Source organism: Alligator sinensis, unplaced genomic scaffold (genome assembly GCF_000455745.1).
Source record: "Alligator sinensis unplaced genomic scaffold, ASM45574v1 scaffold157_1, whole genome shotgun sequence".
NCBI classification, from domain to species: Eukaryota; Metazoa; Chordata; order Crocodylia; family Alligatoridae; genus Alligator; species Alligator sinensis.
In genome coordinates this window covers 677,129-704,996 of record NW_005842316.1, presented here as the reverse complement: position 1 = coordinate 704,996, position 27,868 = coordinate 677,129, and the positions used below count along the sequence as shown (strand labels likewise).

The 27,868-nt window shown below is 43.3% G+C and overlaps 1 long non-coding RNA gene across 3 annotated transcripts; it reads right to left on the bottom strand.

The window, feature by feature from the left end:
* Positions 1-1,384: 1,384 nt before the first annotated feature.
* Positions 1,385-27,868, bottom strand: LOC102374418. Of its 3 annotated transcripts, none has more exons than XR_324422.2 (3): positions 27,831-27,868; positions 3,493-3,598; positions 1,385-2,813 (listed from the first exon to the last, which is right to left on the bottom strand). It is a non-coding gene; the product is annotated as an uncharacterized LOC102374418 (long non-coding RNA). The 3 variants fall into 3 exon arrangements; XR_003095194.1 differs by lacking the exon at positions 27,831-27,868 and adding an exon at positions 22,918-22,990; XR_003095193.1 differs by lacking the exon at positions 27,831-27,868 and adding an exon at positions 18,411-18,533.

Here is a 27,868-nt window from a genome sequence, read left to right as displayed (position 1 = left end):
TGCCCCCCCGCAAGCACTGGACAGGGAGTGGGAGCGCCACGGCTGCTTCCGGGAGCACCGCGGCCACTTCTCAGATTGGCTGCAGGGGGATCCTCCTCCCCATCAGTGAGATTGAGGGTGGGGTCCCCCAGCGGCTTATCCCTGGCTTGGTGCTGGGAGGGGGGGGGGGGGGGGCACCTGACTAAGGAGTCACCAGTTGCCCAGGCCCATATGCCATACAAAAATCTTTAGAACCCATTGAACATGAAAGGGGCTTCATAAATAGTCATATACCAAATGCTGGTATACGCCATATATTGAAAAGCCACACAAGGTATATTTTCCCCCAGCTGATCCTTCTTTAGGTCATTTCTAACTATTAGTCCAGTAGCAGCTCAACTGGTTCATATTCATAGAAATGACTTTGTCATTTCACTCATTAAATGTGATAAAAAAGAAGGACTTGAAAGAGTTAGAAGTAGCCGCCTGCAAAAAACCTAGGCTGCCTTTGATCTGAGGAACAATGGTTCATAAAAGAAAAAGCACTTTCATTATTTTGTGAGAGAAAAAACAGAGTTCTCTCTATTTTCATTTAGTGGCAGCCAATGGTTCAATTTAGTATGTCAGGGGATTTGAGTGTAAATAGTTCTTAGCAAATTATATGGAGGCGACAAAGTTGATTAGTGACTAAAATTGACATTGACTGTGATGCTAAGTTAGAATAAGGCATCAACTTGTTACTTGACTTTCTGTAATACTTATTTTATGGAAAAAGGCAGGGCAGGGTGGCGCCTTGTAGACTAACTTGGTCTATGAGGTACTACCTGACCTGTTTTCCACCCAGCTTCAGACTATTGTGGGTAACTTCTACTCCCTTCAATGGAGGAGTGTGAAAAAAGAAAGAAACAAAGTAAAAAAATCCAGAGGAACAGCTGACCAAAGAATTATCTGAATCTTAACAAGGTGGTGTCCTGCTTCCTTACATTTCACACGTTGTTTTACTTAGTCAAATTTGTTACAGTTTATTGGATCATATTACCTCTTTTTCTGTTCAGAATCTCTCCCTCAGGTTCTTATACAACATTTACAAATATAATTAAATTAAATAGCTATATGGAAAATCATCATCTTACTTAGGCCATAGTTCGGTTTCACATATTGGTTGCCAGGAGCATTCACCCTTTTATCTCATATGACTTAGTTCACTATATTGTATGTTATTATTTCTATTCCTTCTTTGGATAAGTGGCATTTTGAATGCTGGAAGTCATTTTTTCCCCCCTCTTGTGAATTATCTACAAACAGGTTGTGATTTTAAAGCTTGCTGTGGATAATTGTTTGACGATCTTTTGTGCCAAGGAAATAAAAAGACCTTTTCAGAAGGGCTGGAAGAGTACTTCTGGTGTGAAATATATGCAAGTACTCATGAAGCTTTTGTCTTCCATGTTTTGTTCTGGTGAATAAGAATTAGCTCAACCAGATGTTCACAAAAAAGTGATTAAAATGGTATGAGATATCAGCAAATCAAATCAGCAGGTTTTATTTGCAAGAACATCCTCAAATACTTTATATCTATATTCATTCAGCTCCAATCACAGCCTATTTGGCTTCGTCTCTTTCTTCCTGCAGACTTTCTTCCTCTTCGTAACTTTCAGCAGATTTGTCAAAGTTCCATTCCATTCGCAGCTGAAAGTCCCTTTTACTTTGACAGGACTACGTCTGGCTTTGCTCTAGCATTTTAATTGCACATGTAATACATCAGCCCACTTAACAGATCGGCATGGTGACAGCTGTGGGGTCTTCTGGATTGTTCAGAGATCTACTAAAAGAAATCTAATCCAGAGTGGGCACATCTAAACAAGACTTTACTGCACAGTAGATGAATTAGTTGCACACTAATCGTTGTGCATCTATGTGTGCGCCCCTATTAGGCTGGAGTAAACTACACTAAATTTACTCTGCAGCAGGATAGAGCATTGTACATAAAAGTAAAAAACTCCACAGTAGCGCATGTGTAGACACAGTCTCAGCTGGCTGGAGCATAAGGGTGCTTCAGCCAGCCCATCCACAGCACGCTGAGCCACAGGGAGCAACCCCAGGTTGGCAGGCTGACCCCCTGGGCTGCTCCAACACAGCTCAACATGCTGTGGTCCCAAGCACATGTGAAGCTGTGATGCTCGGGAGCAATAAACTCCAGTTCATGAGCTCCGGAGTTTATCCATGTGCCTTAATTGCACATGTCGATGCGCCCAGTACAAAGCAAACCATTGCAGTCCCAGGGCAATGCACTACTCAAATGTAAAGCTGATAGAAATTTATAAGCAGAGCTTGTAGGATTCATCTGCAACTTATGGTATGAGTCTGCATCAGACACTACTGAATTTTGAAGGAAAAACACTAAAATATTGGCTTCAGAATTTTCAGTTTCTCTTTACCTTGGGAACAGCCAATTGGACAAAACACAATAAATGACCCACCAAAAAGGCAACTTAACAAAAATTAGCCAGGATAAAATGAAATGGCAGTGCCTTTAGTTATGTGCGTATCAGCTAATGGGGAAAAAAACCAAGAGCAATTATTAAAAGTCTAGTTAATGTAAGTAGGAAGAATGTCGTACAGGTCATAGCTAATGATGATACAGTTTTGCAATGGACCTATTATTTTGTGTGCATCTGCAATCCAGGTCAAATGTTCAAGGTGTGGGATTCTTTAAAGAATGGTTGCTAGCACTCTAGGGCAATGACTGAGTGGAAGAGTTAACAAAGGACTGTGAATGGGTGATGTTTCAACATAGCACAGATGACCCACAAAAGCACTACTTCTTTCTTCTTGGCCTGCATGAGACAAATGTGTATAGTTTCAGCTATGCTAGAATGAGAAACTGATTCATTCTCCTTTTTGAATTTGTAAAAGAGCAAGTATGGCTCATCCTTAACTCCTTTCCCCTTTTACTTCCATGTCAGGCTGCTATGCATCTAGCCCATGAAGAGTTCTGTATTACATTCTAAGAATGTAGGACTCTAGGATAACACAATGCATGTTGACTTTCTACATTACCATTTTAGGATCTTATCCACCCACCTAGGGCTTTGCTTGTACAGTGGGGGATATTTTGAGATGCAACAGCAGTGAGAGTCAAGGACCAGCAGTCCTTTTTTGTTTTTATACCACCAGCTGGAACAGAAAGAACAGCTTTGAATGAAATAACTATTCCAAGTTGCAGAATATCAGGAGTGCACTAGCACTGGCCAGAGTATTCACACAAAATGTAGGTAACTTCAGAGAGGGATGACTGAAGTACAGGTCACTGATCACACTTCATATCCACTCACACGTGCACGAAGACTCTTCCCTGACCCCTGGCCCACACTGTTACTCAAGCCCGCAGAAGACAGCCCTGATATAGTCATGTAGCCAAAGTGGGGAGGGAAAATTGAACAGTTCAGAGATCTCAGAGGTGGCCAGAAGGAGATATTAAAACGTATCACTGCTTCCAGCTTGTCTCTTCCTTACCTTTCACACCGATTTTCCTCCTCTCCTTCAGGGAACTGAGGTGCCTCCATCAGGTCAGGGGACAAACATCAGGTCCATGAGGGGTCTGAGCCATCCATGTGACAATCTGCACAACAGTAAAGGTTAGCATGGGGATGGGAAGCATAAGGGCATCATCAGTGGTGCTGCAAGTAACTGCTCACTTTGACTGGCAGTCTCAGTTCCCCTGATAAGCCCCTGCCTAGGACAGCATTTCTTGCTGTCTTCTGATGGCTGCCCCGAATCCCACGAAGAAGGCAGGATGGCTTTTCAGTGCCATTGCAACAATATGTGCACATTCCCTAATATTTATTAACTTCTGTAAAAATAAAAACAGAGCAGCTGCAGATTTCATCTGCTCTCTGCACCAGATAAGCTAGGCAGAGAGCTGGATGCCCTAATGGAGCACCCATCCAGTGGACATCCTTGTGGCACTCTACAAAGAGCTGTTCCTCTGGTGCTCGTCTGGCAGAAAAGTTACTGCTATGCTCCTTTGCCCTCCCCACCTAGAAGCCCAGCAAAGTACATGGGCTAGAGCTCGTGTTTACATAGTCTTAGGAGCAGGCTGGGGGCAGAAAGCTTCAGGCACCTTATTCAGAGCAGTGTTTCACAGCAGAACCACAGGAGTAACTAATGAATGAAGCCTTGCGAGAAACACACACTTTATCTAAACCGCATAATTTAGAGGGGTTGTTTGGGTAAAGTTTACTCTTTAAAAGGCAATTTTAGCTACAAACAAAAAAAGTTCAGAAACACTGGAACCTAATGATTTGTAACCAAAATGAAGTCTGTGTCTGGTATTGATTTTGCTTTAGTTACTTGGAAACAATATTGATCCCTAAGAGACACATTTAAACACTGGGTTCAGGGTGTTAAGCATTTCCATCCCATTGATTAATAGATGCTATATATCATTTTTTGTTTTAATGAGACACTTTCTCTTCCAGGAGATACTGTACTCAAATGAAAGATCAAACGTGGATTCTGCACAAGACAAAAGAATGAATATAACCCCCTCCCACCCCCAAGCCTGTGCACTCCATCTTAAAACTACGGGAAGTCATTTTCCAACCTGTCAAGTTATGTTAAGATGTCTTGTTCTCTCAGTGTTCACATCTTGCTTTTCACCAGATTGAAACTGGAGGCTTTCTGGGGCAAGGACTAGCTTATTGTGTTGTGTTCGTACAAATGAATATTGAGTAGGCCTCCACCATATGAATGAATAACTATTCATAAAAGTATCTGCATCCAAAGACAGAGCTAAGGAAAGATGCCCAAATGGGAAATGTTCTAACTGTTGACAGTCTGCCTCAACTTAGTGTTTTCAGCACAACTAGAAATAATTGGCAATGCAGACTTTTTCAGGAAGGAAACCTGGCTTAAAGACACACAATGCAATTGATATGGGTATTTACTTTTTACATACAATTTTTCTCTACTTGCCATTATAGAGTGCATAATTCATATGGATCTTCATAGATTAACATTACTGCTCATGGGCTTTCCAAATATACATTTAGAATATGCAAGTTGCTGTCGTGGGTAGCTCGGCATTGAGGAACTGGCACTAAAGCCCAAGGTGTGCGGGAGGCATGGAGAACAGGGACAGGGTGAAGCTTCCTTCATACAGACAAAAAAGTATGGATGGAGGTGCATCTTAATCCAGAGCTGGCCAAAGTGAATAGGAATCTCAATTTGCATCCCTTACAACAACCTGCAAACTGAGAAAATTCAGGATTTCCTGACTGGGTATTAAAGAGACCAAGAAAGGTATAAGAGGGAATGGGAAGCTTGAATTAGAGAACAGTGAATAGCACATGTTGAAGGAACCCCCCTGCTCAGCTGGCTGTCCTCCAAGTTAGAATGAATTAAGCATTAACTTCTATCCTTAGCCTTCTGAGGGGGAAAAGTGTCCTTTGAGGTAGTTTGCCAGCTTCTCAAAAGTAAATCAGAAAATTCCCCGTTGATTTCACCTTCTTCCATCAGAAGTTTCACCATAATAGAAATAAAAGAGGAGGAAGAGAAGAGTTACAACAACAGGTTTTAATTATAAAACCACACAGAAAGGGCGGGGGGGGGGAGTTGTTATTATTCAGGTTCCTTTCATCCCAGGTTTCTGCAAGTGACCCACAAGAGAATTAGCCATCACGAGTTCGAGGATGCATAGAAAAGCAGTGCTACACTCTTTGCTCTTGCAACGTGTCCTAAAGACAACTTCCAGAAAAGTGGTTTCACATAGGAACCATCACTATCCCAACACAAAACATTTGAGCAGTTGCTCATCTTTAAGCACATAAGACAAAGGGACAGATGCCTCAAAGATAGTGGAATTACTTATATACTCCTGGCCACTGGAGCTCGACAAATCAGAGGTCAAATGTGTTGCTTTAAGGCCTGAACTAGGGTAGATCATAATTAATGATTTAGTACGGATTAAAATTATAGGCATCTATTTAAAAGGTTAAATTTAAGTGAAGTGCAAACATTCAAAGCTTAAAAAAAAACCCCAAAACTTAAAATTATAGGCATCTATTTAAAAGGTTAATTTAAGTGAAATGCAAACATTCAAAGCTTAAAAAAACCCCCAAAATGCATCAAACCACTGGACTGAGTGCTGATCATAAACACCTGGAACCAAAGTCTGTTTATTGAAGTGATGAAATAAATGTTGACAGCTATAGCCTCCTCAATAGGTGCAGAAAAGGTTTTTGCTTACTTCAGTTTAATTCCTTTTGCTAAGTAGTTTGTTCAAATGGAAGAAACCCACTGGGAGCTGAAAATGCAAGAAACCTTGTTTACCCTTTCCAAAAAATGAACCAGATTTAGAATTGGCTAGTTCTAAAACTGAGTCATGACCAGCAACAATTAGTTTATTCATAGACTTTGGATAGTACTTCCATATTTTGATCCACACACAAAAAATAATAATAAAATAAATCAGCCATATATGCAAAAAGAAAGTTTCTTATATATCCAGCATATTTAACTAATCAGTTTTAAAATTGCTGTTTTTATGCATTCTTAATTGAATTTCAATTTCCATCCAAAAGCAGTTTGACAGAAAACATGGAGTTAAAAAAAAAAAAAAAGTCTAGTGTTATTTATTGTTTTCCAGCAGAATAAAATGGAAAAATTAAGAATTCAGCTATATAACTATTTAAATGGGGGTGGAAGGACAATCTATCTTCCTGGCTACCGAAAGTAGCACTGAATTTAGTGTAAAGGCAAATTAATACATCTTAATGACTAATTGGCCAATGAGAATCAACCCCACTTTAGGAATAGAGCTTAAAAAAAAAAGTAAAATAAAAGAATAAGATTGGAATTGGTCATTTTAAACCAAGGCTTCTTTTTTATTGATTTAATTCAGACTAGAGTGGATTAATTTAAAGGTCACTGAAGTCAATGGAAACACCCCAAAGACTTCCGGGAATTTGGAGGTAAGGTCTTATCAGATAGAGTTTACAGAAGTGTTTTAGCCCGCTAATCAGGGCTTCTATGGAGAACCATCTCAGGCAACTTTATAACCATACATGTTTTTTTTCCCCAAAGGTGATGAGTCTTCAAGAAAATAATGGTTTATACAAAATGCCCACTTGTAATAGTAATTGTTCTCTTGTTTCATGAAAAAGCACCATGTGCCAAATTGTACCGATAATTTCATGTTTATCCACTTGATGTCCTATAAAAACCCTGCATTGCTGAAGCATGTAAGGATTCAGACACAGCAGCTCAGTAGTATTACTTTCACTTTTCTTAAAAAGTTAAATGCTCATTCTTGAGGCTATTTTTTCCTTCCATCCTGTACAATGATTTGGTATGTCCAAACCACACTGGCTTCAAAAACCAGTACAGTACTGTAACAGGGAGCCTGGGGGGCTCTCTTTTCCTTTAAGAGGAAAAGCAGCCCAGCCAGGCTAGGCAGGAAGCAAGCTGCCAGTTGCCAGGGCAACTGGGCCAATGATGTAATTAGCAGCCAGCCCAGGCAGTCATCTGACGGGATGTAGGCAGAGGCCTGGGAGTATATAAGCCCAAGGCTAGGCCAGGCAGGGGAGTCTCTCCCTGGCTACTACAGGGGAGGGAGCTCCTGTCCAGGAGAGCCACCAGGCTTGCAGCCTGTAGGAATGCCAAGGCTTGGGGAGCTCACAAGGAGCCCATGCTACACTGACACAAGGGGAGAAAGATTTGCCCTCTTAAAGGGACAGAAAACTGCTTTCTCTGTTGTCATTTGTTACAGCCCAGGGGCTCGTGTTGTTGTTTTGACCAGTGGCTTGGAATGAGGCTGTAGGGGACACGGAGGCCTCATTAGTGTGCAGGAGGCACTTGACTGCCTTGAGCCCTGCCGGGTGCAGGTGCAGCCACAGAGGGGCCAGGAGCCCGGTGACTGGAAGGGACAAACAAAGCTAGTGCCACTACGCCAGGTCCAATTCAGTGAGCCAAGGCTAGAAGGCCTAGCTAAATTAAAGGGGCAAAGGCAGAGGAGGCTGAAGCCCCAACAGAGGGACAACATACCTGTAACACCTTTGAGGCATGGGGCATGGTAAAGGGAAGGATTTGGAGTCATATAAAAATCACCCCTTAAGGCTTTGGGGTGCCCTGCCAGACACAGTTGGCTGCCGAAGCCCAGCCAGGGGCCTGGGACCAGTGGAACTGAGGCCTAGCAAAGGCCTATGGGCAGCCTCCCCATATTTATAAATACCATCAAAGCATGGCAGACGAGACAGAGGGGGTGCCCTAGGGGCAAAGCAGGGCATGGTCACAGTCACAGAGCCACCAGGGAGCACCATGGCCACCCCTGGGACCCCAATATGTTACAAGTACCTTCCCAAGGGGAAAAAACATTAAGGTATTTCACAAGACTGCAGATAGACACCTGTCTAAAGCATGCCATAATCTGTATATATGCTATAATCAATCATATTGCTTGACAGGGCCAATAAGAGTCTATTTACTAGAAGAATCTTTTATAGCTCATTGTTACAAGGTTTTTTACTATGGATCTTTCTGAAGAAGGTCAGCTATTTTATTAAGAGGGTTGGCTTTTCGTTGCCCACAGTATCTGGTTTCAATTGCAATCTTAAGCATTTAGGATAGCAATTCTCAACCAGGGTGCCATGCCTTTCAAGGGTGCCACAGGATATCATACAAAGTTAGCACAAGATAAACCCAGAGTTTTCAAATAGGGACCCAAGGTGCTAAAAACCCTGAGTTTTAATATTTCTGAGTTATTTGCAACAGAATACTTGCTCTATTATTTATGTGTAGTAAAATAAATAAATAAAATTAACATTAAGAACTAGCATTTTTCAAAGGGTGCCTCAAGTCTATCAAGGGGTGCTTTGAGTCTGAAAAGCCTGAGAACCACTGCTTTAGGGATACAAATTTCTTTTGTATCTAATTGGAGTTATGGGCACAAAGTGGATTATGCAATCTATGTTCTCAGTCATTATGCATCAGCAGAAGACAAGTAGTACTCAGATATCCGGGGTGAACTACACACATTGCTATAACAAATATTAACATTAGCCAACTATATTTCATACCAGGCTCAGCTAGAGAGGGACTTCACACAAAAGTTGGGTGGCAAGGGAGGTGGGGATGCTATCAAAGACTATCTTTCCCTTTGTGTGCACACCGATCATAACAGTACTGGAGATGGGGACGCCCTAAGGCAGTGACAACATTGTTCTCCAAGAGGGACCTTCTCCCCTACAGATTCTCAGCTCTGGAATCTTGTTGGGCAAGTCAGCATTGATAAACAAGGAGTTATACATTTTGTACTTTTTGTCTCATTACATTACATTCAAAAATAGTTTTCACCCTCACGCAAGTTCAAAAAGCTGCTTGAACCTCTCCCCGCTACTGGCTTATTAAAACTCCAGCATCCACATGGATAGAATTGGAACATAGCGGTACTGAATTAAAAACTAGGCATCATTTTTTGACAAGGTAAAAACAAAAGAGAGACTAAGTATGACATCTTTACTGGGAGTTATACAGGGAGGGAACAGTACATGACAGGATGCGAGGAGAAGCCAGCAAGGTTAGGGCTGATCAATGTACCAGTGCATAGGCTGGCACTTCTCAGCCTACATCAAAGATGAAGGAAACCTTGTCAACCACTCCTTGCATGCTGAGTAGGCAAAGCATGTGCAAACAGCCAGTGGAGCCTACAGCAAAAGTGGTTTTACTGGCATTGGGTGCCACCTCGTGTTATGATATGAATGATTTATCTGCCAAAGTTACAACTCCTGTCAAACATCAGATCATCTCTTAACTGTCCACCAAACAGTTGCAGCAAAACATGCATTTGGTATGACAACCGAGTATATAATTAACTGCAACTTAAAGGAACACCTTTAGAGTAGGATTAAAATGGGTAATTTATCTAAAAAACGACTTGCCAGAGAAGGAAGGAACACCTTTGCCCGAATCATTTTCATTAATTTCGTCTTTAATATGGTATTCCAATTGCCCTCAACAACAAACCCCATCAGTACAATTTGAGGAACAAATCAAGAGGTGGCAAAAACTTAATAACTTTGTACAGGAAGTAAATGTAAGGGTCCAGAGCGAAGAAAGGACCTGAAAGAAGTTGCATGTCACACTATCCCCAGTTGTGTTTAGCCTGCCTCTGAATTTTGGTCTCAAGTATTTGTCTAGCCTGCCAATAACTCCAAAACTGGCTAAAACTCATGCATCCAGTGTGTAGAAATATGTACAATTCAAGTAATAGTCGCAAAATCCAGCCTTTATAAAGCACCTCAAACTTTGAACCAATGTTTTTGCCTTACATTAGTCAGGCTGTGGTAACAGAACAGGTCTGAACAAAAAGAATACCACACATGCTTATATTAACACATCTTGCTAATAAATAGCAATTTCCTGGCACATCCAATAATATTTAGGGACAAACGTATAGAACACTGACCAAATACTATATGACATGCAGGTACCATTTTATTGTTCATCAGTTTGGCACTAACAAACACCAATTCAGCATGGACATAACAAGTGAATGCTTTTCCCAAGTCGGGTATTAAATCAGTTGTCACTGAGAAAGTAGAACGTAAGATAGTGACATGAACAACCGGGGTCTGTCTGGAAGACAGATAAACGGCATCTTTAATTATATTTTGGCAGTTCCATTCAGGCTGATATAGTGAGGTCACATCAGCAACTCTATCATAATCTCTCTTCAGATTTACAGCTTGTCATGAGAAAGGTTTCCTAGACTGGAAGTTGATTTCAAGGTCCTTATCACTGGCCGGTCTGTTTGGCCACATGGCAAAACCACCCAGGTTGGATGCTCAGACCTCAGTTCCTCTCTCCAGTACACAAAAATGTAATTTTATGCCGTTCCTTCACAGTTCTACCAGCACAAAGAAATGGCTGGAAATGAAAGATGATTAACTGGAACACAACCTGAGCCAAGACAGCTAATCAGTTAGCAAGCTTCAGCCTCCTCCAGACTAGCCCAGCAAAGGGAAATAAAGACACTAGCAGCACCAGCTGTAGCCCAATTAAATACAACTGGTCCCCGGTGTTTATAGGTGGGCACTTTATTAACAACTGCCTAGACAAATCCAATTACTTCCTAACTCCTAGGATGGGTCTGAACCAAACATACACACCTCACCACATTTTTAACAGTTGTTATATTTCTAGGAAGAGTTAACCCAAATAAAGTTACAGACCAAATTAAACAGCTCTCCAGGCAGTGATATTGAAAATATTTTTTAAAGCAATTCCCTTTGAAAGTGTTTTACTTTTAAACTTCCTCTTAGTCTCTTCCATCTAACCTAAAGTTATGTGCTGACACCCATTGCTGTAGTTTGAGGCCTAGATCCATACCAGGATCTAGGGCCAGAAGGACCTGATTTGAACTGCAGCCTGTACATCCAACTATGATGCTGGAAATCCTTGCTAAGAACCTTCCTCACCCTCAAAGCTGATCTCAGTAGGTACCCGAATGCTTGAAGCCTGAGGGGTTTCAAGCCTACCTCTCCCATTCCCGTGAAAAAAATGACATCATCACCAGCTTATATGCTGGACCCCTAGGAGAGGGTCATGGTTCCTCTGGACTATGCAAAAATTAGTGGACTGACTGCTCCCTCGGACACTGGAGACTCATCTATTGAAGTTGTTCTGCTCTGCACAAAAGAGCTCGTGGCTGGGGGCGTAGAAAGGGAAGTTAAGACAAAACATGAGCTATGCTCACCCTTGAAAAGGAAGGACACATACACCTACCTTAAAGACAGTGTTGCAGGCTATCCATCTCCCTGCAGTGTTGAGCAAGACAGTTTACATTCTGCCCTTTTCCAGGGCTGAAGACATTCTCCTACCTTCGGGGTTTCTATCGATTCCCTCTGAACGGTACGTTGCTCACCATGCTGGTAGTTCTCTTGTCTAGCTCTCCCAATGCACAATTTAAGGAGCAGGGTTTTGAATTTTGTGCCAGGCAGTTAATGTTAGGTGTTGTGCATAGTGGCGCCTCAGGCACCCCTTTTGGATCCAACTGTTAGGTAGAATATACAGGTGCCCTAAATCCAAAATTGCAAGACTGAAAACCCCACTGAAGCCAAGTTTTGCCAGTCAAGTACCCTAAAGGTCAGCTTCTGGGCATGCCCAGAAGTGCCTTCATGTTGTCAGTTTGAGCAGCTCAATGTCCATCTCATACCTAAATTCAGCCATGGTTCATAACTGGGTGATCTTCCAGCTATATCCTCTGAGGCACCTCAGCTGCAAGGCCTGTTCAGAGCACACCTCACTCACTCTTTCAGGACCTGGCTCTCCATAAGAAATACAAATATCTATTTGTTCCTACTGTAAAATAAGTTCTTTTAAAGTTTCAATTTATGATGGCCAATACCAGGAATTACAAAAAATAGGCTATATGTTGCATTCTTCACGTGACTAGATTTAATCTTTTCCATCGAAAATGATTAAGATCTTCTATATAAAGCTTCTGAGGTTGCTGAAGTAGCCCAGTGCACACAGAAAGCCAAATTCTGTGGTATCACCTTGCAACTCCATTGCAGAAAATAAAAGGGGTGTGTGAGGCAGAGAGACAGAGTTTGGTTCATAATGCACAGCATAGGATATAGGCTGGAGGGGAAGGAAAGGAAGGAGAGAAAACAATTGAATTTGACCATCCAAATTTTAAGACAAGTGAGCAAAACAAATCTGCAATTCAGACTCTTGTGAATTGTATAAACCTGCAAAGTCAGAAATGCAGCATGGCCCAAAGGAAAAAAAAAAAGCAAGGTTATTAAGTACTGCAAAGTCTGTGGCAGCAACTAGCAAATACATCAGTGGCCAGCCTCAGGGAAAAAGTGCAGAACAACTGAAATGCGGCAGATCATTCCCCAGAGATTTACAGAAGCAGTAAGGTGGGTGGTAGGGGAAAACTTCAGAATAAATGGAAACAAATAGGAAGAGAAAGAGTTTAGGAAAGGGCTTTAAATTTTTTAAGAATTTAAAGGACTAGTCAAACTCCATCAGTCAAGCCTGTGAGCGTGCACATAAGGACTACTGGCCATCTCTTTAAGATGGCTGCTTCTCCTGCTGCCATTGAATGCAGCCGAGCATCTCGCAGTCTAGCATGTCTCCAGAGCTGCCATGAGGTACACAATTACTACCATTTCACAGATATGGCACTCAAGCACAGATATGCCCTAAATCCATCTCTGCTACTGCAAATTTGATGTGCAGGATAGTGGTTTAGTTGAACCCACCATATGGTTTTCCATGTGCAACTCTCACAGCAGAAGCAGTGTAGCCATGGTTGTGCTGTGGGTAGACAGGCAGGCTAATGGACCCTGTCCCACAGAGCCCATCAGCCTGGTTGCATCATTGCAGGAGTTGGGAGGGAGCATGTGCAGAGCAGCGTGGCACGTCTGAACGTGCTGCTGCCTGCCTTGGGAAGTCTGGTCGAAACATGTTGCCAAGCATCAAACAAGAAGTCTGTGATGTGGCAGGCTATTTAAACCCGGACCTCCCAAGTGTCCATATTACTGGACGACACTGTGCTGGTTACTGAACTTCCTTCTGCTTGAGCTGTCATTTCTAAATTGCTATTTCTGAGCACAGGATGCAAGATTTAAATACAACAAGTACATCAGCTGCAAGGTGGGAGATTCCTATTTCCTCAACAATGGTTTTGCATCACAGTCATTAAGGGCTCAAGTTATTCAAATGTAGTCATTATAAAAAGGGAACTAGCTACTGCATAGAAATACCAGCTGGGATCTGCACAGATCATTGAAGCCAAGGCCTCGCTCCTGTAGCAAAAGGTTTGTAGCCGGTACCCCAATAAAGTCATGGGAGTCTGGATAAACACCAAGGTCAGCCTGCACACATTTTAGTCTAGGAGTGAGCTGAAAGGATCTCCTCGGGGCAAGGATCAGAAGTGTAACATATGCTTTACTCCCCAGCGACAGTGTTGAATCCACTGAATATTTCCAGTCTCTTCTCTCTTAAATTTCAGCATGGCCCCCTTATGTGCTCCAGATCCCCTTTCCCTCAAGATAACAGAAATAGCAGAGGCAGCCATTATTATAAAGCAGTTTCCTGTAAAAGAAAAGAAAAAAGAAAAAGAGAGGAAAGGTTAAACTGAGATAGGAGATCATCATCATGAGCTGTGCATTTGTACTGACAAAAGTCAGCATGTCATTGGTAGACATCAGAAAAGAAATTCCAATTGGCTGACTGATTACTGAAAGATTCAAAAGGACCCATTTAAAAAGGACAATGTGCTAATGACAAAATGATCGTTTCAGGCCCTCTGGCAGATGATATGCCCAGAAGAGAACATTTTGGGCATAGATAAAATGCAAACATCAGGGAAGAAATGGCATGCGCTACTACAGAAAGAACCAGTTTTTAGCTGGTGTCAGAATTCTCTCATCATTTTGAAGCTATGGAAATCAACAATAAGAGGAAACTGCTTGTCGTTTAAGAAATAAGTCAAAGGACAGAGCAGTTTCAAACATATTTATATGGAAGGGGGGGGAGAAATAAAACACTCACGATTACTGGGGGGAGGGAAGGGGGGGGGAAAAAAAGAGAGAGAATCCGCTACTTAATAGTTACACATATTCCAAATCTATCCTTTCAAAGCTCAGACTTGGAGCCAAATAAAAAAAATGTGATCATGCATGCCAGTTTCAGAGCAACTTTAAAAGCAATAATATTTCAGACGGGTAACTGGAGAGACCTACTAGGAAAGGCTGCTTCTCCATCAGATTCTCTTTCATTTCCCCACATGTAAAAAACCTCCCACAAAAGAGAGCTGGTCTGTGTATAGTACAGTTGTGACAATAATTAATTACAAAGGATAAGCGTTAATGCAGAGCTGCAACCGTTCTGGTTAGAAGAACGAGCCTCAGACTTTGACATTTTAGTATTCAAGCTGTGAAGTATCCACTATTTTTAATACATGTTTCTTCCTTACACAAAAGAAAAGGATGCACTTCTGAGGAGTTCCTCTCATGCCAAACAACAGAGATTTGGGTTTTTTGTTAATACTTTTGTCATCACATTTTGCTTTTCACTGAGCTGCTTAGCGCCCACCACATTGTTCTCAAATTGTATTTTATATAAACAGACAGCACCCACCTGATTTTCAGAGGGCCCGGGCACCTATAACTCCTCTTAACTCCCACTGGGGCTGAAAGTCAAACTGCATGAACTTAATCCCATTCTACTGCCTGTGACAAAGCCAGATTTACTGACTTGGTAACAGAAGACAAGTAGACTAGGGAAGGTTAAGCCATCCAGAGCTATTCATGTTTCTGTCTGTTAAACATCAAACATTGCTTTTTGTTAAAGAAAGCTAAAACAATATGGGGTGGGGGGTGGTATTTTGTTTTGCTAAAAATAAGTAAAAAATATGGGAGAGCATGAGCCAGAAGAGAAATTGGGTGTTAAACACAGACATGGTCATTCAAGTGGAAATTACTATGTCTCAGCAGCTTCACCATGGTGCAGAAACCTTGCTATTTGTATAGGCAAGGTAAGAGACTTCTCTCATAAACTACTTTAAATATCTGTATGGAGCAAGCATGAAAGGAAGCTACCCAACTCTCTCATCCTGCAAAGACTCAAGTATGCAGTCTCACTTGATTCAAAGAATTACTGCTCGTGAAAGAAAAATTGCACACGTCAGTTCTGGTAGCATTGGGGCACATTGCAATGTGCCAGTGCAGCCATCTAAAGGCTGAAGTCTACATTTCGTCATCATACGCTCAACACTCAAGTAGTAAGATACCATGCAAAGCAAGAAAAGAGCAGGCCAAACCAGCATCAAGACTGCACAACCTTTGTTAGAGACAGAAGAGACTACGCTAGAATCTGCACAACCAGAAGGAGGAATTGAGAGTGTACATTGTGAATACCCAAATAGCACCACAGCCGGGTTTGCACTCACAGGAGAGAAGAATCCTCAACCAGACATAAGAGAAATGTGCGAGTTTCTCAGCTTGAAGCACTTTGCTTTTGTTGACTGATGTAAGTGGTTTGCGTTAGATCCGAGAGTAACGATGGAATTTAGCCCTTTATTTCCTGTCTCCAGTTGTTCCACGAGCAGATCATCATTTGCTCAAAATGATTCAACAGACTGTTTGTTCTATGCCTACATATCCGGCCTGTCCATTGCCTGCTAACTGGGCTTGCAGCAAGACAAGTACTGATTCAAGACTTCAGCAGTCAAGGTGTTTTGATGGAACGTACAAGCAACAAGGTACATTCTCCTCCCCAGGCTGAAAGATGATTAGAGCCAGGTTTTCAGCACACAATTAACAGTCACCATCTGCAACTATTCTGCCATATTCACTTAAAGTTTGCTCTTCCCAGGAGCAAATCTTGCCAGCAAGCTGGCCATCTAGAATCTTTCTTGAGAACTAAAGGCCAAAAGGGCCAGAAACTCAGTCAAAGCACATGTATTTTGGGCAAGAGCTTCAGTGATCATTGAATGGGGTATTCAAGGAAACCCACCGTGGCAAAAAGTATCCTCACTGCAGTTACTCACATTCTCCGAGGCATAACTTGACCATACTGGGGCTGGAAAGAGATGGGATCATGAATCTGCCCAGCCACCAGCCAGTAGGGGAGACCGGCAGGCTCGGAACAAAGGGTGCTTTCCCCTCCCAGAAGCCTCAAGAAAGCAGGTCCTTAAACATACAAGTATTTCTCCCAGCAATGAGTTACCACTAGTGCTCAATAAAAAAAAAAAACCACTAACACAGCATTAGATGCCATCCTCGCAGCCCAACAAGAGAGAGGGGGAGCGAGCAGAAAACACAGCAGGACACACAGACAGAAAATTGAATCACAAGACAACTTCAGATCAGGTTCAAGTGACTAGCATTCCAAATGAATCAGGCTGCAGTGTCTTGGGTGGCAGAGCTGCGTGCAAGCCTTTACGATTCAGAAGTAATTGCAAGTCTTACACACAAGGAAGTTAAACGTGCCACATTAGGCACCCTACAAAAGATGTTTGAAGAGGGTAATGGGATTGGGGTGATCATTATTACTGATGTAAACACAATCCAACCATGTGCACCAGATCATGTTCCTTCAAAATCAAAACAGCAGAGAGGTTCTCAAACAAGGAGCTGTGAACACACAAAATAAGGTTTTTTAGAGCAGTATTAAGTAGTCTGGAAGTAGGTGCCTTTCTCAAAGTCTATGGACTCTAAGAATTGCACTTCATCCCCTGCCTGGGTTTTGGCTTTAAAACAATAGTAAAATACCGTTGAGATAAAGCCTTCTCTCCAATATTTCTAGTATTCCTTCTTCAGAACCACCAATTCCCCCCGCCCCCTGAAGGGCACTCAAACCTATACTAAAGCTACAGCATAGACCAGTTATCCCCTTCCCAACACCTGACCAGTCGGGTCCGATTAGGTATGAACAAAACACCCTTGAGACCTTGACTCCAAAACCTCTTGCACAGAAATTCTTAGAGAAGAAAAAAAAAAAAAAAAAAAAAAAAAAAAGTGATGCTGTCATGATCTGTTCCTCTCTTCCATTTGCACCTCAATCTCCTGTTGGGAAAGGAATTGTGTTATAACAATTAAGCAGAGATCAGTTTAAGAATGCAATCTCCAGCCACAAGAGATGAAATGAGAGGCAAATGAGCCCACAAGAGGAATGAGAACATGCCCAGGAGAATCAACACAAGTAGATGTTAAGAAGGCACTTGAAAAAGATGCTTCTGTATTAACATGGATTCAGTGGCATTGCATCACCCTTTATGAAGGAGAACTTGGGTCCTACTGAAGTCCGTGACTCCATCCACTTCGACAGGCTTTGGGCATCAATGGCTCTTAGGCTGCCAGCAGACATTAAGGCAGTCACACAACTGGGGGCTGAGAGATTTTACCAAATCACATGGCCTGCCATGCCAGACCTGGGAATATTCCTCAAACCCCAGCTACGCAGAGAAAAAGCTCTCTGCTCCCCAGCTATAACAACCAGGCCCATGGAAGCAACAGCTGGGGAGCCAGGAGCTCCCTTCTCACCAGGTACTTCTTCCTTGGGTACCCAGGAGCATAAAAAAAAGCAGGCACGAAACTGGAGCTCCCAACTGCAGGCCAGGGCATAGTTAGCCCAGCATCTGGGAGCCTCTCTCCAACATCAAGCTCACAGGGCACTGGACTTTTACAAAGCAGGCATGCAACTGGGAGTCCCATCTTCATGCCCGCTTCAGGCATTCAGCTTCATGCCCAGATGAATGTCCACCTGGTGGCGTTAATCGTGTTAGAAATACAGTGTGTGCTAGGGCCCTCAACAATTTAAGTCCTCATGAGCTATAGATGTTCAACTTTAAGAGTAAAAGCTTGGTTTGTCTATACTCCTTATGCTACAGGGCAAGTAAATAAAAGCACGTTACTTACAATTCATTTCTCTGCGAAGGAACTGCCCTCTAGTAATGTACATATCCCTGGCAGAAAAGAAAAAGAACTCTGTGATCCTTTTTATCCTGAATCTTTGAGAGTTGGATGAAGGATAAGGCAGAAAGGGAGAATCGGAGATCAACTTGAGCTGGAAAAATAAAATAATGACTCATAAGAGAGCTGTTCTGAGAAAGAGTAAGTCCAAAGTGAAATAGATAAACCCAGCTCTGCGCCCTGGTATTATGTCAATAGAGGAAAAGACTTTTAATAAGATGCATGATATAGTTTTAAACAAAGATTTCCCCTTTTCATTCCTACACTACAGTTTAAGTGATTTTTTTTTTTATTTTTTTTGTGATGAGGAAAGAGGATTCACATTGTTTGAGAGACTTAGGTGCCTCTCCCCTCAACTCCCTTCACATTTAAAAAAAAAAAACCAGCCATTCTTGACAAAGGAAAACCCAAAAATTTCCCATGGCAACAAGATACCATTCTCCAGAGGTGCTTACAACTGGCATAATGTTTGTACAGAAGGCCTACATTTACTTACAAAAGCCTGTGTTCTGGATAGACACTGAACAACAATAGAAACAAAGTATAAAAAAAGGAGACATGCAAATATCACTAGTGTAACATTTCATCTTTCTTCTTCTTTTAAAAAGGGTTTTGAAATGATGGATGTGTTGCTGACACACAGTGCTATATTCCTTGCCACTTCTAAAGATCATGTTTTAATGTTTTAAATCTACTGCAAGTGCAGAAACAGCTATGGTGTAGGCGCTAATAAATAGAGAGGATCTTTTGACAGCTGCAGAAGGAGAAAAGTTATATGCATACTGCCAGGTTGAATAATACCCAAACTTCACGTTTTATAACAAGCATTTACAAAACCTGATGTCAAAAGAAACCTTCCAAGATTTTAGTCCTGTTCTTTCTACCATAGAAAAAGAGTGTATCCCTTCCTGTACAATTCTTGGGTTATTCTGTAACGCTATCAGTAAGGATGTCAACTACTAAAGGGGTGCATGAACCACCTTCTCACAACTGTTACATCACCCTGTTCCCATGGCACTCTGACAGGGGCATATCCTATACAGTATTTACAATATTTCTGTGTTACATTAATTTTTGTTCAGTTAAGAAAATAAATTAGCAAGGTTTTAAGGGGGTTTTCCCAAGCTTTATTCTATAAAGTTATATGGTCCTATCAGAAAGTGAAAGGCACTAGAAAGACACTATGTTGAACCAAAAAAAAAAAAAAAAAAGTGATAATACATATTTGACAAGAAGAACATTCAGATGCTTATCAAGTAATAGCTGCAGGTTGTTTAGATGGATGGAAAATAAAAAGAGCATGAGCCAAGGACAGAAGCCTTCTGATTTATAATAGGAAGTCATTGTATTAATGAAAAAGTGATACAGTCAGTATCTTGGTAGGTTTGGAGAAAATGTGACTTACAGCTAAATAAGAACAAAAAGGTTATGAATTTTTATATACTCTGCCACAGAAAGTAGGACTACAAAACATCCATTCTACTATGTGTTGAGATATTTATAATAGACTCTAAATGGTTACTTCAGAGATAAATTGCAAGTGTTTTTTAGTAAACACCGATGTCTTTGGTCATTTTTCAAATAGTGAAAACCTATTCAAATTTAATCCGTTGGAAACAATTATCTGGTTGCTACAAATGAATAATTTTGCCTGCCTGCTCCATGCAGTTCAGGGATAACGGCAATCCAACTAATTGGTTGGGTGCGATTGAAGAATACAGGAATGGAAAACAGCAGAAACAAATATTCTTATGTCAAGCAGCACCTCTGCTAAGCAGAATGACAGGGCACCCCAGGACAGGCATCTGATCCTAGAAAATTGGCCATATACTTACACCAAGTCATTACAACATGCTGGGATCCTAGACCAAGACATTGGATCACAGTTTAAAAATTAACCAGACAGTCAAAATTAGGCTACACCCTTTATCCCACTTCACTGGAGGAAAGGGAACCAGCAAGAGCAGCACCCATTGTCTCCTGCTCGGCCCCCAACCTCATTTGGCTTTCACTCCTGCCTTGCTGAGTTCAGGGAGAACAAACAGCTGGATAGTAGCAGTGCTGACAGCAGCCGTCAAGGTGAATTTGGAGGCACCCATTCATTATTCCTTATTTCTTCGGGCTGCAGCAGTGACTCCACATTTAAAGCACATCACACTCACAGGTCTCCCAAGTGTGTAGGTTTATGCACTGCTGAACACTGAAGAGCAGCTGCCTCACAGCGCAGAGCGTGCACACATCTATAGCACTTTATATCCCTGAAGTGCTGCATAAGCCTACAAGAGCTGAGTTTTATCATCACAATCCAAACCTCAAATGGACCTAAAACTAATCCATCTGGGATCCCATGGGGAACTTAGCCAATGCTGTTGAAATGAGTGTTGTCACCCAGGGAGCTCCCACTCCTTCCCTGGGAGTGAAGACAGTTCTACTCTACACATAGGCAACACCACACCGTTCCCAAAGAGCAGGCCTGCGCTATACCTGCTACCCACTTTAGAACGGCCAAGCCAGAGCTGTGAAGCAACAGCAATATCCAAGATCTAGTGAAACACGCACTGAGGGTTTTGAGGATACTCATCTATTTACAAATGCTGCATACTGGTCTGAGTACTGGGGTGGTGTTGAAGCATCACAGCTTAATGGATAGAGCTAGGACTCAGAAAACTTGAGTTCAATCACTGGAACGGCCACTACCCTGCGAGATGGCTGTGAGCCAGTCCCTTCCACACCCTGGGCCTCAAGTTTCCTCATCTGTAAAATGGGGTTGTTGCAAGGTGCTGGTCTTTGTGCCCTGGCTCAGGATGAAGCCTGCAATGTTCACATTCAGAGACTGAGCGTGGGGTGTACTACTCCATCTGAGCAAACAACTGCTTTAGTCTACAAACCTACCTAGATGCAGTTACCCAAGGTTCCTTGCCTCAGAGCAGCAGGAGAGAGCTCTAGAGAAAGAGGATTTCAATATAACCATTTCTTGGCAGATTTTTCTTACCCAACATCCTTCCACCCCACATTGGTGACCTAGGTAGACCTTGCTTGTCCAGACAGCCTCAGCAGTACCCATGCCAGAACCTAGTTTTGTCTTTGCTCTCCTCAGAGTCCTTTGAAAACTCTGCCAGGGTTCTCTGGCCCCTTGGGTCAGCAAACCTTGGCTGTTCCTGGGCAATTCAACTGGCATAGTTTGTGGACTCCAAAGACAACCTGCAAAGCATCGTTCCTCAAGAGCTCCTAAGTGTTTGCAGATAGGATAGGTGATCCTCTTTCTGACCCGTATTCCAGATTTACCCCGTGTTGACATGCATATAGCACTACATCACTGCACAAGTGCTCTTCTACAGTACTTTTCATCCAAAACTATTTCAAAACACATCACAAGGGAGAATATCACTAATGATAGGTAGTAAAATCAGGGATCCTGTTTTTCCCCGATAAAAGATAAAAAAAAAAAACCAATCACAAATTCTTTGATAAAACCCCCAAAATCCATGATTAAAATGAAAGGCCCCTCCTGCCCCCACACAGCCCCACTGATGCCACTCACTCCCCGCACCCTCCCATAGCCCCCTGGCCCTGCTAGTGCCCCTCACTCCCCCAGCAACAGCCCTGCCAGATGAGGCCCCATGCTGCCAGGGATATGGAGCCAGGGACCTGGGTCCACAGCCCCCTGCCCCTGGCAGGAGGTGGAGGCTGCTGCAGCAGAAGGGAGCCCAGTCCTCTCCTTCTCACCTCCACCTGCTGTGGGCTTGGGCAGGAAGAGGAGCCAGCACCCCACCACTGAGCACACTCCTGTGTGGGGCAGGAGCGATCCATGCCCCCAAATTTGTGCACCAGGCAGGGATAGAGTGAACTGCCCACTTCAAGCTCAGGCTCCCACCGTGCTGCCCTCCCCCAGGCCAGCAGGTGTGACCCGGCACTGCAGGGAACAACGAAGCCAGAGGGATCTCCTTGGTGCTGCGAGCTCCACACTGCCCTAGTGATGTGTCCCCTGCATGCCTGGCAGCAGCAGGCATGGTGGCACAGGGTTGTGCCCCTCACTGCTGCTGCACATGCAGGGGACACTTCACCAAGGCAATGCGGAGCTCACAGCGGCAAGAACATCCCCGCATGGCCCCGCTGTGCCAGGTCGCACCCACTGGGCTGTGGAGGCCCTGGGGGAGGGCAGCAGGGCAGGAACCCAAGCCCACCGCCCATGCCCATCCCCGCCCCACACACAGATCAACGGAGCCTGGATCCTCAGACCCCAGGAGTGCACAGAGTGGGGGGGGAGCTGGCCCCACCCCCTGCTCCCTGGACCAGCCGCCAGCAGCCCCATCCCATTCCCTGCTGGTGCCCTGCAGTCACGTATTGTGGCCCCAGACCCCAAGCCCTATGTACCACCCAGCTGGACAGCAGCCCCAGTCCTGCCCAACTCCCTGCCTCCCTATGGGGTCCTCAATCCCCCCTCCCCACTTACCAAGGGAGCTGCTCTCCAGGCTGCCTAGCAGCCACGTGCATGTACATGCAGTAAAAGAACAATGAAGTTGGACCAAAGGATCCCGAGAGCCTTTGTGGATGAAGAATAGGAAAAAAGGATGCAAGAAAGGTATTATCCCAAAAAGAAAACCTGTCAACAAAGGCATAAAAACAAGTCAGAAGTTAAACTACCCTAACAGAAAGGCAGGGCAGCAATATTTTGCCTATAGCTTTCAACCCAGAACCAGCCACAATAAACAGGATAGCTGTCAGAACAGCAGATTTGTCCATCAATAGTAATCATGTTTCCTACACTCTTGCCTATTAAAGAAATTCTGGACAGCTAAATTTACACATCTGTGAGAACGCACAAACAAGTTCTCAGTCAGTTAAGGCAGATCCCAAATTTCCTTAAAATCAGAGACCAATTAGCAAAACATAATGGTTAAGGAGGAGACCATTCAGTTATTTATCAAGCTTCTCAAATGTAGTCCAGGGCATTAAGGATTTTTAAAAGCAGCATTAGCCCAACAACAGACTTGCTTGTATTTCAAAGCTTATCAAAGGTACTTACTTCAGCAATACACAGGAGAACTTCCTGTTTATATTCTCCTGCTAGCCAATTAACACCTCATTAACTTGCACACCTGTGATTTCAGTGGCTCCATCCTCAGAGCACTGCATGAAACATAACTCTGGGTCTATCTATGAAAGTGTCCCTCTTCAAGGTTGCTGGGTAAGAAACCTCCTTGCCTTCTGCTAAGGGTGGAAAGCCAGCAGCCTACCCACCGACTCTGCTGATAATAAGATGAATCCTTTCTCTCCTCAGGGTCTTGCACACAGCATCTCAGGGATTATTCATGTATTAACATGAATACTACTATTTTTTTTTTGGTTTGGTTTTTGCCCTTTCAAATCTCTCACAGGCCAGTTGTACCATCTGACAGGCTAATAATAATTTTGCCTGGGGGAGATGGAGGAGCTGTATTTCTCCAAGGTGCTCCCCAACACTTACACACTTTTCGTATACACTAGTGTCATTTTCTGCTTGTATTTAAGATGGGTGGCTAGAAGATCAGATTGCTACTGCTCCCAGAGCACTATAACCCATGCTCCACTATTGCCACCCATACTTTTGACAAATGCAAATCTATCATGTAACTGCACTGGCCTTAGTGATACCCAGTGCAGAGGAAGGAGAATATAGCACAGGCCTTCACTGAAGACTTTTTCTTCCATGGGACTGATTTACAAAAAAATAAATAAATAAATAAAATAACACTTTTCAACATCACCAAGTTTGGCCCATTACACTGAAAGACTCCAGGCACCTGATGCAATGGCACAAGCCTTTTCTTGTTACATGCATGAATAGCTTTACACCTGTGTCCAATTTTATCACAAATCAGCTACTCACCGACCATATTAATACACAGAGCAGATGCAACTCAGAGTTGCCACTGGTACGAAACCCTCCGATTTCAGCTGCTGCAACAGATTCCTTACAGTTTCAGTGACCTTATTAACTAATCAGTGTGTCCCTGAGTCAGAGACTCACAAAACCTATGACAAGTTCTCTCACAAAGTTGACTTAACCCAATAACAAGGTTATACCACGTTGGATATACAAAGAATACAGGACTGGTAGAGTCAAAACAGCATTTTGAGTGCTCAAGAAATTTCTAAGGGAAGGAGAAATGGGGATGTATATACTGATTTGGATATAAGGCACCTATTCCCACAAGAGGTTGTCACCACCTTCTCATAGTAACCTTTTCCCAAGATCCGCAGAAGCCTGATTAGCTTTCGTTCCCCACTTCCAATTTTAAGCAGCTGTGCACTCAGATCCTAGTCTTTAAGCACAGCATCACAAATACCATGAGGCAAAATGTTCCCATGATATTTCTTCCCTGGGAGTTAGCAGGAATCCTTTGAGAAAGCTTATTCTCAGTTTTGCAGGCCTAGAAATCATCTGCTGCCTCTAATTGCCCTCCCTGAGCTCCCACCAGCAGAGCAGAGCAGAGCAAAATCCCAGACATTTGTTCGTATTTCAAAAAAACACCTAGACGGAGATCAGAAGACCCAAAAACAGGACATGTCCAGGAAAACCCAGACATATGGTAACCCTAACTCAGTGTTGGGGGCTTATCAGTCTGTGTTACAACAGTAGGAAGGACTGATGCCAGCTCCTCTGCTTCATTGCAAGCTAGTGGCTCAGGGGTTAAGGAGCATTGTTTGAAAGGCACAAGGTGAGCGAGGAGCATCAATATATCAGTATCATCACCAGGGATCTGGGTTTTCCGTTTCTCATGGGAAAACGGAGAAAAAAAAAATGCAGATTTCCCCTGTTACATGAGAAAGATGCGGATTTCTCATTTGAAACAGAGAAACACGCAGATGTTGCAGTTTTGTGAAGCACAATCTGCAGGCTGGCCGAGGTCCAGCCTGCAAGGGGCTGGGGGGGAGCAGGAGGAGGGCAGTCAGGCAGGGATTCCCATGTCCAGGCAGCCTGGAGAGCAGCTACCGCAGGTAAGTCTGAGGGGTGAGGGGGGATTGAGACCCCCATAGAGAGGGAGGGAGTTGGGCAGGGCAGGGCTGAGGCTGGAGCTGCTGCCCAGCCAGTGCATGGTGCCCAGGGCTGCAATGCATGGCCGCAGGACCCCAGCAGGGTGCATGACAGGGACACAGGTGGCTCATTTGGGGGGCCAGCTAGCTCCCTGCCGCTGCGTGCATCTCTAGGAAGGTATGGGGGACCCATGCCCCCCAGATCTGTGTGTGGGGCAGGTATACCCTGCCTGTTGTAGACTCGGGCTCCCTGCCCTGCTGCCCTCCCCTGGGGCCTCCTCAGCTGAGCAGATTGAGATCTGGATACAGATGCTTAACAAACAACACTGTACAGAATGAACATCTTGGACAGCACCTTGTGTGAATGCAACATCCACAATCCACATGGCACTTAATCAAAAGCTGCAAACTTTACAAGTGCCCAGCTGGGGTAGATGGAATCCGCACACTTATCAGTCATACCAGGCAGCGGGTCATAGCTGACCGGGGGGTGCAAGGGGTGGGCGGTTAGAAACAGGAGCTTCTTGTCAGCGACAGCCCCAGGGTGGGGGTGGCCTGGCGCTCAGGCAGACCACACAAGCCTTGTCCTAGGCTAGACTGCCACCCTGTGAGGTGGTGGATGAGCAGGATGCCGCAATGTTCCACGGGATGTCAGCAGGATGCAGCCTGCCATGAGTTATGATGGGATCTGGTACAGATATCTGTGACGGCACTCTAATCTACAGGGTGGAAATCTGATCCTACATCCATCCAGGGTTATCTTAGAGCAGGGTCCACCATTTTTACATCGGCCTATGGGCCCTGACCATCTGTAGAGAGCTTTCTTCTTGCCTACCGCAGCAAAATACCTGACAGGAAAAAATGCACATTCCAGCAGCCAAGTCCTTACCACCAGGGACTGACAAACCATGGCAAAGGTGGTGATGTCTCAACCACCTACATACCGAAGTCGGATATTCCAAAGAACTAACAGAGAAGTGGGGCTATACCACTGGTTCAGCCACTTGTGACTGTGGCACAGAGCCACAAACTATGCAACACCTGCTGCAGTGCCTGCTGCTTGAAGGCACACCTACAATGGAAGATCCTGCAAAGTACAATAAATGAGCACAAAAAGACATACAAAAAACTAGAACTCTTGGTTAATAAACGAGCACAAGCATTTGTAACAACATGGTCAAATGTAGCGTAGAGACAGGAGAAGAAGAAAACTGTGCAATAAGTATAACTTCTGTACCTGTACCAGTTCAGCCTCCCCCAGCAGCACAATGCTGCTTCAAGTGGATCTGCTGGAGAACAATCATCTTCCTTAAGAGAGTATTTCTGAGCTCCCTATCAAATATCATCTATCGAATATGGGAGCTTTATGTAAAGCTATTTTGTATGTTTGTTTTTTTATAAAAGATAAAATAATTTCTGTTGAAGAGCCTCCGTCTTAAAACCTGCTCGCTAGATATGAAATTAATTTGATGCTATAGCCAACCATTTTGACAAACTGCAGGAAAAGACAAGCGTGAAAATTATAGTTATTTATATTCAGACAAATGGCAGACAAGTCTACACAACAGCCCAACGGCAAAATATCAGTGGCTCAGAGTGTGAAACAAATTAGCCTGGCATTTTTAATTAAAAAATGTTCTGCTTCCTAGAATGCACTGATTTTCTTTCCCCTCTTTTTTCCACTGCAGATAGGATGAAGTGAGCACGCTTTAAGTACTTTTATATAATAAAAAATTTATATGTTAAATATAAGAAAAAGTTAGTTTATCCTTATTGGCTTTCCCCTGACATACGTGCTGTAATTGAAATTTTTCAAAAGTGATATATCCTACAATAATGCAGACAGCAGAAAAGAACAGTGTGTTGGGAGCAGCCTTCCACCTCAACATTGCTCTTTTTTTAAAGTGTCTGAATCTTCCAATTCATTCAAGCCAGGCTGCTATATTCAGAGCACGTTATAAAGGTCTCTGCATCAAACAATGGTTGAGACTTGCCATAATCGGGGGGGGGGGGGGCAGGGGAGGTATTATTTTAGCGCTCAAGGTGTTATCAGGCACTCAAACTTTTCACCATTTTTAAAGAATTTATAATTTTCTCCCTCGTGGCTGGGAGGAAAAAGGTGGATCCTATGAAACCAAACCCTCCAAGATGAAAAGCAAATAAAAAGTAAACAACATGTATTATTTTTAAAATCCCATTATATTTTAGGCCACTTTTCTGATTTTCCAGAGGTAAGAGTTTTGAATACTGGAGCAGGCAATACCGCTGAGGGTGCTTCTGACTGCCTACAGACAAATAGTTAAGTCCCATTGAGATCTGACCGACATAAGCACGAAGGTTAGTATTTACCTGAAGTGGAGCTCAGGCAAAAAGATGGGTCTTCCACG